This window comes from Podarcis muralis, chromosome 15 (genome assembly GCF_964188315.1).
Source record: "Podarcis muralis chromosome 15, rPodMur119.hap1.1, whole genome shotgun sequence".
NCBI lineage: Eukaryota > Metazoa > Chordata > Lepidosauria > Squamata > Lacertidae > Podarcis > Podarcis muralis.
The window spans coordinates 2,659,709-2,679,454 of record NC_135669.1 but is presented as its reverse complement, the minus strand read 5'-3'; the positions used below and the strand labels follow the sequence as shown (position 1 = coordinate 2,679,454).

Here is a 19,746-nt window from a genome sequence, read left to right as displayed (position 1 = left end):
ATCCTGAGGTTTCATTGGGCTAATTTTAGCTGAAGCATATAGCACCAAAGTATGGCTTGGTGTTAATGTGCAAACAGCCCACTCTCTTCGGGATTGTTCTGGTTGTTAACTTAGTGGATAGATGATCTTGTCTTTTGGTGAAGGAGTTGTATCTAAATCCTATACATATATGAACTGCATGAACTTTAGATTCTATGAACAGTGTGGGTTCTGTCATCTTTATGTTGGAGGTAGCACCTCCCCTATCAAGGCTGATAAAATGTAAAGGTTTCGAAGCTCATCCTCACCCAGCAATACATCTAACCCTGCAGGCGTACTTTTATCCTTGCAAGTCTGTAAGCATCTTTCAAATGTTTAAGTCTTATTAGCACTTACTAGGGCTATAAGCAAGCATTAGAGGCTCCTTAAATGAATTTAGGAAGAATTTCAGTTACTGCATCCAAATGACTTCAGAAGTCTTTAGATTCTCTCTTTGATTACAAGGAAATAGTGCAAGAGACAATAAAATGACTTTAATAAGGTAGTGAGTGAGGTAAATTACTGAATAACAACCTTAGTTTACACCTGACATTTTTGTTGTCTCTAGTCTCAAGCAAGAGTCTTATGCTGTTAATATGGTTGCCCTGTGCTGGGATCAAGAGCAAAGCCATTGCGGAATTTGGGTTCTGGGGAATCTCTGCTTGCTTGCTTTGCCGCTCTTTCCTCCTACTCTGTTTACACCAAGGAGGTCCAACCTCTCAGACCAAATAGGCCACAAAAGTCCTTTGGCACAGAACCCGGGAGGATTAAATTTCCATATTGTAAATTTAAGTGTTCGCAATATCGTTAATATTATTTAATATACACATTTCATGTATTTAATTAAATATATATATATATATATATATATTAAATACACAATTATAGTTAACAATTAGTATTTGTTAACAATGCAGACATCAATGGGGTTTCTGAGCTGGAGAATTCTTCACGAGCTGATTGATGTCTGCCTTGAAGTTGGCTGTTCACTTGTGCAGGCAACTCTTGACTGAATTGTATGTTAAGTTGTTTTGAGTTTTGGACTTCATGAAGTTCATGTTTGAAAACACTTGTACATAGTGTGTGTGTGTGTGTGTGTGTGTGTGTGTGTGTGTGTGTGTCTTCTTCCTCCTCCTCCTCTTCTTCTTATTCCCAAAATTCCTTTCTCTTCCCCCACCAATTGGTACATCCCAAAGCTCAAACTTCTATGCACTGCAAAAAAGAAAGCAAAGTCTTTCATGCTGAAACACACACAGACAAACACCCACCCTTCTTCTCTGTGCCGCCCACTCCCTGGGAGGCTCTGGAGCCCTGGCTGCTTGGGGATCTGGCCATGCTCCAAGCGGCTCCAAAAGCAGCCTGGTGGCCACACAGAGCTCCTGCAGCAGCAGCAGCAGCAGAGGAGGAGGAACAGCCACAGCAGCCTGCCTTTGGCTGCAGCACACACTCACTCACTGCCATCTCCATCAGCCTGGCTGTGCTGCCCTGGGTGAGGTAGAGCTGGAGAGCCACCAAAAACAGCCTCGAGGGCCGCCCATGGGCCCCATGTTGGACTACCCTGGTTGAAACTATGAAGAATGAGAAATGATTGCAAAATTCTTAGCTACTGTAGCAGATTTCCATAAGGCACCCTGTCTATTTTTCATGGTCTCCAGCCATGTTCCTCTTCTGCTCTTACTGTCCTCACTTATCTGTCTTTTCCTATTATTCCATCTCTTCCTCTTCCCACCCACCCAAAAAAGTATTGTAATTCTCAGTCAGCTTGGATATGGATATTGGATTCACATTGGAAGGTATAAAACCTGAACAGGCTTGTGAAGAGTACACAACATACTATACTGTAGACCTATCTCAAGGGTAGAATTTGAACCCTTCACATTGTGCTTTATGAATGAGGGGATTACTATGACATGTAGGCTAACGATGGGAGAGAATGGCTAAAGAAGGTAAGGGAAGATGGGAGTGCTTGACTGAAAGCAGGTCTGGACAAGAAAGGTTCCTGCTTGTAGGATGTGCAAGGCTGACCTCTGATCAAAGAAGCATTTGTATATGACTTCCAGCTGATCAGAAAGGCAGGCTGGGAGCCCGTGAGGGGCCACAAGATAGCAAAAGGGAAAGTTCTATAACTTCTTGGGATCTTTTGAATTGATTAGGAAATTTGACTTTCCTGTCTGTACAGTCATTGGTTAAGAAAAAATAAATAAATGCCCGGTGAAAATTGTATTACAGCATACTGCATATTCAGGAAATACATTACTTTGTTTCCCAACTTTATTCTATTTAAATCCAGTTCAGCACACAGATGTCCCCCTCCCCCACCATTGCTTCATGTACACGTAGTAAAATCTGCACTAGGTAACCAGTGAGATGTAAAGGTATAAAGCTAAGGTGGAAAAAAGAGAGAGCCTGGAAAGGGGTTGTAGGGCGGAAGTGGTGGGTGGGGAAGGGTTAAGTGCATAAACACTTTGACAACCTAATGTCTCCTGCAAATACCCACCACCACATGAGCAAACCTACTTGACAAAACAAAACTTGGCAAAGACAGATTTGGGAATACAAATTGGCTTGTGTAACATGTAGCTCCTGCCTTAGAAGATCATCCTCATGCCATGCAATTTCACAAAAACTAGGCAAGGTAGGTTGCATGTTTTTCCTCATTTTATTCTCATTGGTAATTAAGGCTGTTAATCCAAAGTGAGTTCTTAAGTTATCTGAGAACTAGATGCAAACACAATTTGGTCTCAGACTAACGCTTCAGCCCGTGGGCTCCAGAAACTCCCATCTCTGAAACAGTTCTGGAAGCCAAACTCATTTCCGATCCCCTCACTTTTGCCCTTTTATAGTTTGGCAAGTTGAGTGCAGTTACAACCTGCATTTTAAAGCCACCCCCCTTCACATTCCACTTTAGGGTTAATCTGTATCATTTCTCTTCCTCTGCTTCCTGTATGTGAAATGCGAAGCCAAGGGGGAGCCAATGAGAGTAAATGCATATGTGATGCTACAACATTTTTTAAAGAGCCCCAGGACCCATCTGAACATTAATGAGAGGCAACGATCGCTTGTGCTCTCCCCTCTTTCTGATTTTGGAATGCTCTGATAATGTTTCTAGATTAATGAAAACTGTCTTGGGATTCTTTCACTTGTTTCCTGTTAGGTATTGCTTTCCCAAAGGAGATCCTCCTCCCTAGCCTCTCCCAGACTTGCCTTGACCTAGAAATGGGCTTTGATTCTAACAGCTGCACTTCATTACTCCCTTCAGTGGTGGTCCTTACAATTTATTAGCTAAAGACATAGATAAATTCAATCCACGCAATTATCGTTAGCGGCAATATATTACAATCAGAGTCATGTGCAGCATAAAACACCTTATTCTCTAGTGCAGCTGTACGAAGCTCCAGGAGGTGTTTGGCGCCTCTGATGAGACTAATCGCTTCTCTTCAAAAGCAGCAACTGACTCAAGGGGGCAGGCACATCTTCCCGAGGTTACTAGGATCAGAAGTTGTATTTCTTTGTTTTTCCTAGATAATACAGTCCCCTGGTGTGGAATTACTGAGGGTTAATTTCAGTTCATTTAAAATTTTAAGGGAGAATGTTGTGTTCTTCACTGTGTGGGTTGAGCAGAGTGGAAGGCAGGGGAATTCACCCCAGATCCAATTCAGTCAAAAGGCTGCTCTCTCCTGGTTCCTACAGCATCCTCCCAGCTCCTCCCTTGCCCCAGGATGGGATGGTCAAGTGTACAGTGCCCTAGCTATGGTGGATGACACGTTTTGTGCTTTGAACAATGCAAGAAGCTCGGATGTTTGCATTCTGCACCTCATTCACACAGTAGCCTCCTTCAGGTGATCTAAAAGTGAGCTCCCTCAATACATGAGTGGGAGCCATGAGGGTGAGTGCAGGAGTTCATCTCTTTGTGTTACTCTCCATAAAGGTGAATATATGAAATGAGGAGCCCTCTTTGCTCCCCTCTGCACTTTAGAGCTCTGCCTCCCCACCTTGCATGTTGAACAAACTCCCTTTTAGAATCACAGAATGATAGCGCTGGAAGGGGCCACAAGGGTCATCTAGTCCAACCCCCTGCAATGCAGGAATCTTTTGCCAACGTGGGGCTCGAATCCACGACCCAGAGATTAAGAGTCTCATGCTATACCAACTGAGCTGTCTTTCACACAAAAGTGCCTGAAGAGAACTGATGTCTTTCAAACCAAGAAGACTTGCTTCTGATCTCACTGTGCTGAGTCTCATTAAGCCACCTGAACGCCACTAGTACTAAATAAACAACTGTTTTCTTCCAGCTCCAAGGTTTAAGTTCCTACCAAGTCTTGTGCTGCTGCTCAAGACTCTTGCTTCCTGCAAAGCTTTTCGTTATCCTGATTAAAATGTCAGTAGAAAGGTCCATATAAGAAAAGACCCTTGGAGACAAAAAAACACAGCAACATTGTAGATCCTGATGCCTGTGAATGGACTAGGCAGACTGTGTAGACCATCATGGCTTAAAACTAATTCAGAGCTTGGCCCTTAGCTGTCACACCAAGACATGCTCAAGGCAACTTACATGGTTTCCTAGTGTGCTTTGCCAGCTGGTTGGAGTGGTGGTTCCCAAAAGCACCGAAAGGAGCTGCTTCCAGGCTGCAGAGCACCTGAGACACTGCAGAGAACGTGAGGATCCTGGAGAACTCCCTCCCACAGCAGGGGGTGGTGTGATATATTGACTCTCCTGGCACAAAGACAGAGGAGGGGAAGGGTCCAAATTAACTAACTGCTTAGCACAGTTGGCAGTTCTCCCCTGAAGATTCAGAGTTGCACTGGCATGTGTGGGCAGGATTTATACTAGGTCCAAGGCTGGATTGACGGTCCCAGGCCTGAGGTAGCAGACAAAAATGGAATGCTTAAAATGGGAAGCTCTGCTGCTGTTAATTTGACCTTTGTGAAGACCAGCAACAAGTACAGAGGAGATGCTTCCAAACCAGGTGAGGGTGTTGTGACAGACCCAAGCCAGGAATCCTCAGAAGCAAGAATAAATGGATGCAGAGGTTGTATGCAGAGTCTGAGGTTCATTAGAAAGAACTGGTGGTGTTGCCTCTCTTCACACTTCTTTCTGCTGCTTTTTCTGTGAAAAGGAAGCTCCCCCTGCTCCTCAGCAGTTTGAATCAGCATGTTGCATAAGCTAAGTTATATCTCCTCAAGAGTGAGTTTCCTATACAGCTGGAAACCAGTGGTGTGTGGCAAAAATTGTCCAGTCTGGAGGCTTGCCACTTGAGTGACCAGCTTTATCCAACCCCTGCTTTTCCAGGCTAGAAGGTTCCAGTAACCTACATTACTAGTAGCAGTGCCTAACCCCCCCCCCCCTCTGTAACCCATTAATCACACAGCCCTGGTCTGTGAATCTTTCTCTGACAGTGAAAGCAGATAACCCAGCCTTTCGGCTCCCTGGGGGGAACTGGGGACCGGAAACAACAAAATCCGCTTTCATGTCCTTACTGGACTCTAATGAGGATTTCATACACAAAGCTAGCCACATGGCCTTCCTTCCCTCCATCCCCAATTGTGCACCCTCCCTCATCTGGGGACTCTTAGTCTTAATCCCTTGTTCCCACTGGTTTGAACTGTCATCTTATTTTCTGTTGCTTTTTGCTGTAGTCGGAAAGGATGGTTTTAATTTCCCCTTCCTGGTGGGTGGACAGGCCTGCGACGGACGTGTGGGCACCGATTATGGAATGGCAGGCATTCCTGAGCCCAGCCCAAGTGCTTTGGCTAGCTCTGTACCAGTCTCAAGCACACCCTTTCCTGCCTCCCATGTTTAGAAAGTTTTTCCTCCCCATTGCCTTTTCTGGCTTAGTTACTAATTTTGGTCTTCTTTTAATTACCCCCCTTTCCTCTTCTCCCCCCAAGTCCTGTTTTTCTACTCCTTTTCCCTTGTCCTGCTCTTCAGTTCTCTTTAGCTGTCCTTCAAGAGGCAGGCTTCACTTCTTCTCTGGCAGCAGATTTTCTGCTCAGGCTTATTATACCGTCCAGTATACATTTGCATTATCGGCCCATTAAAAAACACAAACCCAATTGGGAATATTTGGTGAGGAAACAGCATTACAGAAGATAAGAGTCTTTTGGGGGCAGTGGGAACAACAGAAAAATAGCCAGTTAAAAGTGGAAAGAGTTGTCTGGTTGTGCATGATTATGGGTGATCTGATAGATGTTTCTGCTTTGAAAAGGTGATTATCACATTAAGAATGTGTTATTTTATTTATGTATTGTTCAGAAATGATAAATTTTCATCCATAACAGAAAATATGGTACATTGGCCATACTAATAAAACTTTATATCTCTTTATCTACAAGCTTCCTCAAAACCTACCCAGCCAGATTCCATTCTTTGCTTTTTGACCAGGAGTCACTGCGGAATGGTTTCTTGAGCCTTTAGTGGAGTAGCTTTGAATTCACATGATTGTAATGGGAAACAGCATCTGGTGTGTTGTCCCCAGACTAAAAGCTGCACAACAGCAGAAGCCATGTTTCAACATCTGGTCGATCCCTGAGAGGTTCTGGTCGATCGCAGTTGATCGCTGGCTCCTTTTACTTTGCGGTGGCATAATAGCATCCGGCCCTGTCCTCCATTTTTGCAAGATCGCTGAAAAGGAAGACAGAGGCTGTGAGGCAGATTGTTTCCTTAGTGAGCGACTTCTGTTCTGAAATTTCCCTCTCCATAATGTGACATTATTCCCTAAAAAAGCTGAACTACTATAACTCTTCCCCCCCCCCCCAAAGCGGGACGTTCCTCCCTAAAAAAAAGCTCAGCAACTTTGACCTGAAACCGCCCCTCCCAAAAAAGGGGTAGATCACTGCCAGTTTTTTATTCTGTGAGCGGATCGCAGTCTGTTGGGAGTTGGACGTCCCTGATATACATGATGCACAGCTTGACAGCAAAGTCTCAAACCTGCCACAGACAGCTTGGAAGAATGGTTGGGAAGGGAGGGTATTCTCAAGGAGGGATTTGAGTAAAGTGGGGAGGCTGCTTGGAGTATGCTAAGATAATGATAGTACTTACTAATGATGGTACTTAACATTGACTCAGCCCCTTGTGCTTTGAAAGCATCAAGAGATGGTTAGGCACTTTAGATTGCCCACTTGTGCTTTAGCTGTTCTGATTCCCATTTTTTTAAAAAAGGGAACACATTGCCAGATGTCATTCAGCTAGTCTGGCTAGCAGCGATTCCAAACTTTTCTTTTCCTTTTCTTTTTTATTTGCTGTATACTTTGATATGATGCTCGAGGCAGATTCCAGCACATCCCAGTAACACATGCACATAAATGCATACACATACTCAGCCATATAAATATGAAATTGTTGTATTGAAACCATTGAGCCAGCAAGTCTAGTATTGTCTGCAGTGACTGGTAACATCCTTCTGGGGTCTCAGGTCTTTCCCAGTCGGGCCACCTGACATCCATTGTAGAGAAGCCAAGGATTAAACCTACTATGTGCAAAACCCCTTCTCAGTAAGAAGCAAAAGCTGAGCCGCACTAGGCAAGAAAGGCTTTGCCTTATCCTCAGACCTTGCCTGCTATGAGAGCGTGGATCTTCTGCCTTTTTAGAACATCACCCACATAGCAGAAGGAATTGAGACCAGCCTGTTCGTTCTAGGAGAGTAGATCTCTCATGGTATAGGACAGCAAAAAGAACTTTGCATCCTGTTCCAGGAAACCCAAGTCTTGCTATGTTGTTGTGGTATCCATTCCAAACTTGGGGCTGGCCGACTTGAAAGCTTGCATGGTGAAGTGGTTGTCAGCATGCTGCTCTTGGATTCTCAGCAGGTCCTTCTGAAATATGGTTTGCGGTCACTGGGCTGGGAAGGGTAGATTTATTGCTGGTTTTGTTTCTATAAATGTAAAGGACTTCATGTTTTCTTAAAATAAAGTTGTATAAAAAAAGATTGTGGTAGTACAGCAAACTTAGGATTTGGGAACATGATAGAGAATTTAACACATGCAGATTCAAACTTAACAAAAAGTGCTGATCTTGATTGAATATGATCCCTGAAATGGGTGGTTTGAGCTATACTCCAGAGTTGGCAGTCAGAAGAGGCAAACTTAAATACAGTCGATGGAAGTGATTGAATATCTTTCAGTTTTATCACCTGGATTCTATGTATGTCGAGCGCCTTGAAACAAAGTCAGGAGCTTCTTAGGGTGGATTTGGCTGCTGTCTTCAGGTGTCTGAGTGTTCTCTTACAAGCATGTCCACATGCAGGATGCAGCCTTGTAAGCAGTCAGTGTCTGGATGGGAGACCACCTGGAAGCTCCCTTGTAAGCTGCCTTGAGTTCCATGAAGAAAAGTGGGATGTAAAAGTAACAACCTAATAATGTGTCAGTGAACTACAAGTACTTCTTGGTGATATGTTTTTATATTCTAGGACAGGGGTCTGCAACCTGCGGCTCCGGAGCCGCATGTGGCTCTTTTACACCTTTGCTGCAGCTCCGGGGCGGATACTAGAAAGGTGAAGAGGCGCATTGTGCGCCCCGACACTCCCCACTGTGGCAGGCGCTGTACTGGCTGTGACGTCGCATGGGGGGCGGTGCGTGTGTTAGTCACGCACCGTCCCGACGTCACCTTCCCGCCCGCGGTCAGATCAGAGGGCAGCAGCGCGCATACTTTAAATGTCGCGGTGGTTTTGCGGCTCCCAGGGGTTTTTTTTCTTTGGAAACGGGCCCAAGTGGCTCTTTTTGTCTTAAATAATAATAATAATAATAATAATATCTTTATTGTCATTGCCCCCTCTCGGGGACAACGAAATTACTTAAAGGTTAATTAATTAATTAAAGGTTGCAGACCCCTGTTCTAGGAGTACTGTAAACTTCAGTCAGATTAATCAACCAAATCTTAGGTTGATTACTCAGTGGGATTTAATTTAAACAGGTGAAGTCAGCTTTTAACTGGAGAGGTTGAGCGTTAAGAACAAGTGCTTAAAAAAATACCATGTGGTTCTGGTATTTAAGGTAATGGGGGTGTTAAAGATTAGCTTTCCTTCCAACAATGCACGGTAGGTTTTATTTATTAAATTGTACATTACCTTGGCCTTCCATCATTATTTCCAAAAAGGCATTCATTTTGAGGCTTTGGCAGTATGCAGATGATGATGATGATGATAATAATAATAATAATAATAATAATAATAATAATAATAATAATAATAATAATAATAATAATAATTTATTATTTATTTGTACCCCACCCATATGGCTGCGTTTCCCCAGCAACTCTGGGCAGCTTTCAACAGAGTTTAAAAATACATTAAAACATCAATCATTAAAAACTTCCCTAAACAGGGCTGCCTTCAGATGTCTTCTAAACATCAGGTAGTTGTTTATCTCTTTGACATCTGGTGGGAGGGTGTTCCACAGGGTGGGTGCCACTACCGAGAAGGCCCTCTGCCTGGTTCCCTGTAACTTGGCTTCTTGCAGAAAGGGAACCGCCAGAAGGCCCTTGGCGCTGGACCGATACATTTCAATTGCATCAGTCAGTTAAAAGCAGGCAGTTAATGAACTAAAAGATTAGCGACTGTGGTTATTAGTGTGCAGAAAAGCAGTTCTCAGTTTGCTAATGGTGGGTGTTGTAGCTGTTATTGGATTACAGCTACCGTAAGCCAGAGGTCGGCAACCTAAGGCCCATGAGGGTCGCTTAACTGGTCCATAAGCCACACCTGAACCGAGCTGCCCACTCGGTGAGTTCCCATGCGCTGTGCTAAACTGGCACAGCACGGCGCGGGGACTCGCTTCTGCGGCTCCGGAAATTGCTTCTGCACATGCCCAGATGCCAGAAATCGCTCCTGCGCAGAAGCGATTTCCGGCGCCGCGGACATGTGCAGATGCATTTTCCTGCATTGCATTGCACTGCACCAGTCCAGCCCATGCCCGGTAAGCCTTGCCAACCCCTGCCACAAGCCATGATGGCTGGGGCTGATGCGAGTTGTAGTCCAACAACAGCTGGAGCCTCCCTCTGCCATAGGGTAAGCACACATCGGAATTCAGCCTTTCTTGCAATGTTTGTGATTCTCTTCTTTTAGTAAGAGCTGTATGGCAGTGGAAGGCACTCCTTCGAGAGTTGGTGGACTCTCCTTCCTTGGAAGTTTTGAGCAAAGGTTGGGTGGCCATCTCTCAGGGATGCTTTAGCTGAGATTCCTGCATTGCAGGGGGTTGGACTAGATGACCCTCAGGGTCCCTCCAAACTCCACACTTCTTTGATTCTATTATTCTAACTTCTGGGAGGGCTGCAGCATTCGGTTTAAATTGGCTAAAAAGCATTCTGGCTACAAAAGCATTCTGATACATAGGACATAAGGTTTTTTTATTTTTAATTCAAAACAAGTAGTTCTAAAAACTGAAGGTAGCAAGTGCAGTCTTAGGAGAGGGAAGCATTTCATCACACACACAAAATTGCCGCTTCTAAAGTGAGGCCTACTATGACCCATTGTCTTAAAACATAGTGGCGCTATTGCCTCCCTTGTACGTAAACTTAATTGACTGAGGCTGTAGTCCTAACCCCACTTACCTGGGAATAAGCCCCTTTGAATTCAGTAGAACTTACTTCTGAGTAGACATGGTTCAGATTGTGCTGTAAGATTATTTAGTCAGGTGGTGGCCTGCAGGGATCCACCCAACTTTTCCCTCTTCTGGCTGCTGTGGGACACGCTGCAGTGTGCTGAGCCCTTGTCTGCGCATAGCAGCATAGCTGCCTCCATCTCCTGGTAGCACAGCCTGGGTGGTAATGGGTCTGTTGCAGTCACTGTGTCACAGCTGGAGAAAGGAAGAGTGAGTTTCCATTTTCAAGGAGCAGACGTGTCAGGCAGGTTGACTAGTTAATGAACACAGCAGCGGTGGGAATCCTGATGCTGCTTTTATCTTTTCAGGGCACTGTCTTTCAATCCTCATCCTTTAATTATGGGAAGCTGAAGGGAGACTGCGAATGCAAAAAGAAGTGGCAATATTATTTATAATTCAGTGTGTCTTCTAAAGTCTGGCATTCCCCACCCATAGGTTAAAGTGTCACCTTAAGCAGAGTTTTGGTGGCACATTCCTCTCTACTTCCAGCAGTGGGGAAACTGTGCTTCTGTATTTTCGTTTAGTTATCCCCATGTAAAAGGTAAAGGTAAAGGTACCCCTGCCCGTACGGGCCAGTCTTGACAAACTCTAGGGTTGTGCGCTCATCTCACTCTATAGGCTGAGAGCCAGCGCTGTCCGCAGACACTTCCGGGTCACGTGGCCAGCGTGACAAGCTGCATCTGGTGAGCCAGCGCAGCACACGGAACGCCATTTACCTTCCCCCTGGTAAGCGGTCCCTATTTATCTACTTGCACTCGGGGGTGCTTTCGAACTGCTAGGTTGGCAGGCGCTGGGACTGAACAACAGGAGCGCACCCCGCCACGGGGATTCGAACCGCCGACCATACGATCGGCAAGTCCTAGGCGCTGAGGTTTAACCCACAGCGCCACCCGCGTCCCTTATCCCCATGTAGCTAGCTATTAATACCTATTGCTTTTGAGTTTTTATTATTACCACTCCATTCTCCTCTTTACCCAAGCAGAATCTCCAAAGGGAAAGTGATTCCAGCTTCCTCTGAGATCAGCAAACATGTGGGTCAAACTTTGGGCATCCTACACATTCAGCAGTTATAAAATGCTGTCCAAACGGCATGGTCTGCCTGCCGCAGCTCTGCACGCTGAGAAATGTGTGGCAGCTGCATTCTAGACTGGGAATCTCTTGGATCACAAGCCGTCCTAACTGCTCACCTTAGATTACAGCCTCTTTGCCCGCGCAGTAAGCCATTCCTTGCTCAGCTCTGGTTCTTGTTCTTGTTCTCAATCCTATTATTTTTTTTTTGTACCTGCTCCTGGCCTTCTCCTTTCCTGAGTTAGACCAACACGGCTACCTACCTGAATCCTTCTTTCCTGTTTTTGCCATATACCTATCAGCCTTGCATTGTTGTCTTTGAATTGTGTCCTATCCTTTCAGCATTCAGCATTATCTTTTTTTGCTGCTGGTGGAGCAGAACCCCATTGGCCCTAATGGACCAACCACCTCGACTGTCATCCTCTTTCCCAGGATTTTTTTTTTGGGGGGGGGAAGACAGGTAAACAAGGCACACTTCCATACTTTGGGGCAAGTCAAGATCTTTGTTACTTGGAGGTGCTCCAAGCAAGCACATTGATAGGTGTGTAGGGCCTCTTAGCACTGCCAGTGAGGCACTCCACACTGAAAGCCCTGCAACATCCTGAGGTGTACTCTCAGTGATTCTGAATGCCGCTAACTTGGATGTCATCTTTGTCTTTGCACATCCTTACTGTTGCAAAATCAGTGCACCCATTGTATCTTGGCTGAAGGTAGCTGTTCTTCAGGTGATCCCAGTAGCAGGGAAGCTGTGTAGCTCAGTGGGTAAGGGCAACTTGTAGACTTTGAATAATCTCACCCCTCCCCTCCCAGTATGGTGCATGGCCCATGCATTAGAAGTCCTTATGAGACAGCAGTTGCTGAATATACAAACCTTGTACTATAGCTATTTTTAAAGCAATCTGTTGTGCCATGTCCCTTCATTAGTGCCTGGAAAAAACATCACTTTGTTAAATTGAGACTACTAGAATGTTGTAAGCAGGAAAAACAGACAGACACATCAATTAGTTTTTAGAAATATATTTTAACTCAGATGGTAGCAGAATCTTTGTTTTTAAGTTAATGTCCATATTTTTGTGATCTATATAAGCTTTTTCAATTCCTCATTCCTAAGAAATTAATGATTTTACATACCATCGTTAATGTACATGGTCCTTAACAGAGTAACATGGTTCCTCCCTTCACTCAGACAGGTCCCTGGCCACAGAACATAATGTCTAAATTTCATTGGAGGCAAGGGAGAAGGAAGGTCAGCAGGAGAGAAATGTGAGCAAATGTTGATTATATGGTTTTTTAAAACAATAAAAATACAAAATAAAGCCATGACTTTGGGACAATCACTATATTTCAGAATAACCTATTTCATAGGGTGGTTGTGCTGATAAAATGCAGAGGGGAAAACAATGTATGCTGCCTTTTGCTCATAAGAATGTAAGAAGGCTTTGCTGGATCAGGCCCATCTAGTCCACATCATGGTGGCCAGCCAGGCGCCTGGGGGAAGCCTGCAGGCAGGATTTGAACACAGGAGCAGCCCTCTGGCCTCTGTGGTTTCCAGCAAGCAATTTGCAGAAGCATGACTGTTTCCAGCTGTGGAGGCAGAACAGCCGACAGGACTAGTAGGTCACTGGAGGAAAGGTAGGATGTGAATGTAGGAAATAACGGTGCTGATTAGATTATAAACTGCCCTGAGCATTTCTTTTAATTAAAATTTGTGGAGGGGGAATACTTGAGTTTCATTTTGGTTGAGGTGAAGACAGATGGTTGTATTGAAAGTAGCACTAAGTAGCTCCTTGCATGAGAGAAACAGCTTCCACTTGTGCAACAGGACTCCCACCCCCCACCCCCAAATCTGTTCTGGGGATTCCCCCAACCCTCTGCAGCAAATCTGGGGACAGGATGGGGGAGAAGAGGTGGAAGTCCCATTGTGCTAGTGGAAGTTGTTCTGCTTGCAGTTATTTAATTGAATGCCACTGTAGTGGGTTAAAGTCAAAGGCGTCACAAAGAATTCAATTCACAGGATCCAGTTACCTGGAGAATGGGTTCTTCTTTGCTGGAAATCTGTTACAGATACTTGATAACATTATTTTCATTGCATTTTCAATACCTCTCTGCATGTGCATGTGCGTGAGCACAGCCATGAACTCTATACAGAAATGCCTTTGGGCCTGCCCCTCATGATGTCTGCCGCTGGGACGTCAGGAAAGCTAAGCTGTGTTTTGCAACCATCTTGGCAAACCTGGTCTCTGGCCGAATGTGCTGGGAGCAGCCCAATTTGCCTTCAAGGATAAGTGCTGTCCTCTCAGTCATTTAGAGCCTGAAGCAGTTTTTCTATTGTCAATTTTATCTGAGGGTTATAGAACGTATAGTTAACTTTATCCCCTCATGAGGTGGTTTCCTTATGAGTATCTTCTTTCGGGGGAGGGGTCTGTATCATAAATCCATTACCAAACAGGTGGCAAAATATCTAAATGCTGTAATATTTCTTGGACCTTCTACAATTGCTAGTTACTAGGATCACTGTTCATTGGTTGTTCCTTTTGACCTCTGCCTTTAAGAGTGAGGTGTTTCCCCCCAAGCCCATTAAGACCATGGTGTTGATCTAGAATTCTCTGTAGCCCACTGCAAGAGGCACCCTTTTAGCTTTTGCCATAGTTAAAGACCAAAACAAGCCCTGCTGCACCACCATTCAGGGGGGGGGGAGCCCCAAATCCCATAGCTGCAGCATCCCATAAATGCAGTTGTGGCCAGCTGCATGGAATAAAGATCCTATTTTGTGTACAGCATACGGAGTTGTTTTCTCTCATTGAGACAATATCATTTCACATCATTTGCTTTTAATGCAACCATAGAGCCAACACACATTTCGCTAATAAAATGAGGTGATGGCAGAAGCAAAGTGATGTATCTCCAAGTTCCTTGGGACCTTTTGAACAATACTGGAGCCTGTCTTTCTAGGTTGAGAAACCGCCAGCTTCTGAATTCTAGCTGCTAAGCAGCACCGTGAGAGACTGCTATTGCTGGCTGCCCTGTTTGTGGACTTCCCAAAAGATGTTATTGGCCACTGTCAGAAGCAGGATGCTGGATTAATTAGGAGCAGGGCTGCTCTTACATTCCTAGATCAGAGGTAAGCACTGGCAGCCCCTGGGCTAAATCTTCATGTGCCCTTGCACACTTGCCAATTCAGAGGTGAAAGAGGACTTTAGAAGGACCATCTCTATGGGTGGATTCAATGGCAAACCCCTGTGGGGGCTGGGACATGGTCTTTGCCTTTCTGTCTTGCAACGGTATTCTGTGGTGGATCGCAGTGGTAGATGGTCTGCTCTGATTATTGTTTTCAATATATACAGTGATTGATCGCCTCATGCCTAGAAACAATTGCTGCAAGCCTTTGCATGAGCGTTACAATTTCAGACTGCAGGCGAGGGCTACTTGGCCTTACAAATAAATTGGATATAAATTCTCATACATGGTAATAGGCTTGTCCGTAGGAATGAATTCTCAGAATACAGAAAAGTGATATAACAGGGGGAAGAAGACTAGACTAGAACCCTTCTCACTAATATGTTAGTTTGCTGTGTGCATGGGATCTCTCTCTCTCATACACACACAAATTATATATAATATGTAATTTGTATGGAGGAGTATTGAGCCTGGTGACCCCCACCTCCACCCCACCCCCCGGAATGTGAAGTGGTACCATCTGACATGACCTGCATTAATTGATAAAATTTCTTCTTGGGTGTAATTAAACACAAAGGACAGTCCTTGGAGATTATTATGTATGTCCAGCAGGACTCCCATCTTTCATGCTTTGAACATATGAATCTATAGCAACTATGGCACGGCAAGGATTGCATAGTTAGTCCTTTAAATCAAAACCACAATTATTCTGAGGCGCTTAAGTCCTTCCCAACAATGTAGAAATCTAAGTATAGAAGCAAATGTCAATAGCTCTTATGTTTTAAATAATACCACAGTACCTTTCCTGCTGTTATGTCTTTCGTACAGGCTATTACAGGTGAGTAGGTTTTATAGATTAGATTTGATGGCGCAGCGGCATCTGAAATATCTAAGAGCACAACATGGTGTGCTTATTGGCATAAAGGTTTGAGGGGGAGGGAAGGGGAATCTACTGGGGCAACTCTTCCGTGTACAGAGTGCTTCTCACAACGTAGAGACCTAAGAGCCGTAATAATGGTGGTTTGGTTTTAAAGTTCTGTCTACAGAATTCTAACTGCATTTCCCAGGAGATTATGAATGCAGGGGGCAAATTTACTTCTATTGTAGCAGCTCTGTGTGTTCTGTGGGTTTTGGTGTTCATTAGACTGCTAAGGATTTGAGAGTGTTTGTATTTATTATGTAGGCATTCTGCTTCGTGGTACTAAAAGCTAAATGTTTGCACTGAAGTCAGACACCAAATATCTCTTTTAAGTTCCCCACCCCCAAATCATATTTAAAGGCAACTAGCGCAAACACTCGTGCATCTATCCTTCATAAATTTGGCAGGTTTCTTCCACCTCTCTGATATGTGCGGTTATACAAATTGTCCACAAAAGTGGGAAGGATCAAATGAATCCTAAGCCACCTTAAAACTGTAAAAATTGCCCAGGAAAACCACTGCTGTTAATTTTCTGCATTTAGTCCTTTGAATCCAGTCCCTTTTGGTAAACTGCTTCCTATCTAGACTTGATTATTGCTGTTGTTGTTTATTTTAGAACATAGACTTAGTTAAGACATTACACTAAACTATGGTTAAGAATATTTAAATTGTGATTTAGTGTAATGATAAACCATGATTCGCAATCTGCTAGCAAACCAGGTTTGAAAATCATGACTTGACTAGTTCTGCCCCCTTGATTTATGCCAGCAATGAGTTGACATGATATTTGAAATGATGTAATATAGAGTGGTACCTCGGGTTAAGTACTTAATTCATTCCGGAGGTCCGTTCTTAACCTGAAACTTTTCTTAGCCTGAGGTACCACTTTAGCTAATGGGGCCTCCTGCTGCTGCCACACTGCCAGAGCACGATTTCTGTTCTCATCCTGAAGCAAAGTTCTTAACCCAAGGTACTATTTCTGGGTTAGCGGAGTCTGTAACCTGAAGCGTCTGTAACCTGAAGTGTTCGCAACCCGAGGTACCACTGTAGTTGCTGTCATTCCTCTTTTTCCAGAGGGCCCCTGTGCCGTAGTATTGAACAGATGGAAATGAAAGCATCCAAGCAACTCTAAATCATTGTTAGCTAAACTTGAAAATGAAATCACCTAGGCACTTCTGAACCATTCAGGTGTTTCTGGATGAGGCAGGAGTTGATGATGTTTCAATTTATATACCACCCTTTGTCAAAAGATCCCAACATTAAGAACACATTCTACACATTGTGGCTCTTTTGCCAATCAGGATTGGGAATATTATGTCTGAACGGACCATATGATTATTGCAAACCATTGTTGGTAAGATACTTGAATTAAGTCATACCATGAAGTAAAATTTTTGTTTGAAGACATGAGAAATTTGACTGTATAATTGAAATAAATGTTGGGGCCCTCGGGGGCAGCTGGAAGACTTTCAACTATTTTTAACTAGTTTTGTGTGAAACTAGCAATTTTAAAGTTATTGGACACCTCTAAAAAGACACTGCTGGAGTTAACGAAGGAATGTAATTGTGTTCTTTGCCAGCATCTTTCCCTTAACAAGCAATTGATGCATCTTGCAAAACTTGAATTTAAACTGGATATTGTGTATGTGTGAGTGTATCTGTCATTATCTTTTCTGAGCCTTCAGGATGGGGAGAGCTAAAAATTAATTTAGATGTAGGATTAGTTCTCACATTACTCCCATGGCTGTAAGAAACCTTAGGCTAAGTAATCTGTGGAACAGGGCATTCTCTATGAGGACACAGATCAGACAGCTCCATATAATGTATAAAGTTATGTTTATATAATTATAGAATGCGTAAAGTAGCTCAGGTTTGCCTTTGTGCAAGTTGGATCTCTCGGTCTATCTCATAAGGTAGATGCAAACCAAGTTAATAAGACTTTTAAATGTCTGTTGTGTGTGGGAAAGGACTGTAAAAGTAATAATATTAGTCACTTTTCTCGTGTAAGGTGTTCAGAACATACTCATAATAATGATAGTAAAATGGCGAGGATATAATGTTGGGAGGAGAAAAAGACAAAAGACAAGTGAGGTAGCCCTGTTGAATTTAATTCAAGGTGAAAACTTGAATGCTCACTTTAAATGATTAATTGGATATTTACTGGCAGTGGTCAGGCTAGCAATAGCCAGATTTTGGAAGGGATTGGGAAGGACAACTCTTAGACATGGTACCATAAGGTGTGGCAGATTACAGTGGTGCCTCGCAAGACGAAAATAATCCGTTCCGCGAGTCTCTTCGTCTAGCGGTTTTTTCGTCTTGCGAAGCAACCCTATTAGCGGCTTAGCAGATTAGCGCTATTAGCGGCTTAGCGGCTATTAAAGGCTTAGCGGCTAAAAGGCTATTAGCGGCTTAGCGGCTTAGAAAAAGGGGGGGAAGCAAGCCCATAGGGAAAATCGTCTTGTGAAGCAACTCAAAAACGGAAAACCCTTTCGTCTAGCGGGTTTTTCGTCTTGCAAGGCATTCGTCTTGCGGGGCACCACTGTACTTTAAATGAAAAACTTACAAAGAAGCTAAAAATGACAAGGAGAGGTTGCCAAAATAATGTTGGGAAGAAGACAGATCAAATTTATGGAAGAGGGCTTAGGTTGTTTATCTCTCTCACCAAGCTTCCTGTTTCAAATACAGTTCCTGTTAACTGAATATACCTTGGGACAGACAGGTGGTCTTGGAAGTGCTGTTGAAGCCCCCTCGGTTAGGTGACTTCAGTTTCCTTGTCCTTTCAAACAGGTGTGGTTCTATCTCCACATGCTGGTGGGCTGGTTAATTGGAGCCAGTTCAGATAGCTAACGGCTCCAACTCGTGTTAGGGGATATTTATTCTGATACTGCCTCTTTTCCATCAAAACTCCTAGTGAACATCTAAAACAAGAAATTAGCATGGGTAGTTGACACAGTAGTTTCTTGGTATTCTTTCTTGTTAGTTGGAAGGATGTGTGCCTAAGGCCAACATGGTGCCCCCCCCAGATGCTCTTGAACTGCCATGGCCCCTGGCCAACATCTGGATGGCTCTGTGTTTGCTGCCCCTGATTTAATGGCAGTGAGGCAGGTGGGCTGGCAATTCAAGCCCAGGTAGAAGGAAACTCCTGATGAATCTTATCAAATGTGGCTTGCTGCCTTAGATGTTCCTTGGCAGTGGTGGTGGCATAGTTACATGTCCTTCCACACGGCATCCAGCTGCATGGGATATTGTAATACATTTCATGCTTTGTGCTTACCATGGGTTTCACCCAATTTTTCTTGGACTCAGATTGAGGAGGCCCAATGAAAATCCCTGCTAGTCCTCAAAGGCTTTTAAGTGACCTTGGGCCAGTCACCATCTTTTAGCCTAAGCTACATCTCTGTAGCTCTAGAGGACAGCAATAGGAGTAGTGGGTAGAAATTGCAGTGAAACAGAGTTCAGCACTCTCATGGTGGGAGCTGTTAGGGCCTGTCCATACTTCTTCCACTTGCGCTTCAGCATAGCTGCTCTTCTTTTCTGTTGCTCTTTGTCAGGGCTTCTTGCGGTCCATTGTGTTCCTGCACACATGCACACAATATCATGTTGTCACTTCTCTGGAAGCTCCAAGGGGGAGTCCAACAAGCACAAGGTAAAAATAGACCATAATTTAATTGCCATTAAAAGAAGACCACCTACACAGCCCTTAATGTAGAATATTTGAGGTGGCGGTGGCAGGGAAGGAAGGAGAAAATTTGGACAGTGTATGTTCCCCAGTCATTTCCAACTTTTACATTGTGCTTGCACGCATTGGCACAGGAAAGGGAAACTGCTTTCACTCATATATATGTAGTTGATTGCAATGCCTGTATGAGCGCTAAAGTGGGGCACAATTTAAAAAATAATAATATGTGGGGCAGAGAACTGAAAATGGACAGCAATGGACTGGCAAATTGACTGAAGGTGTGGGTGGAGACAGA

The 19,746-nt window shown here is 44.0% G+C and overlaps 1 protein-coding gene across 4 annotated transcripts in view; it reads left to right on the top strand.

Moving 5' to 3' along the window:
- BIN3 (bridging integrator 3) overlaps window positions 1–19,746 on the top strand; it is a 131,538-nt gene that overhangs the window by 87,527 nt on the left and 24,265 nt on the right. The window lies entirely within an intron of this gene.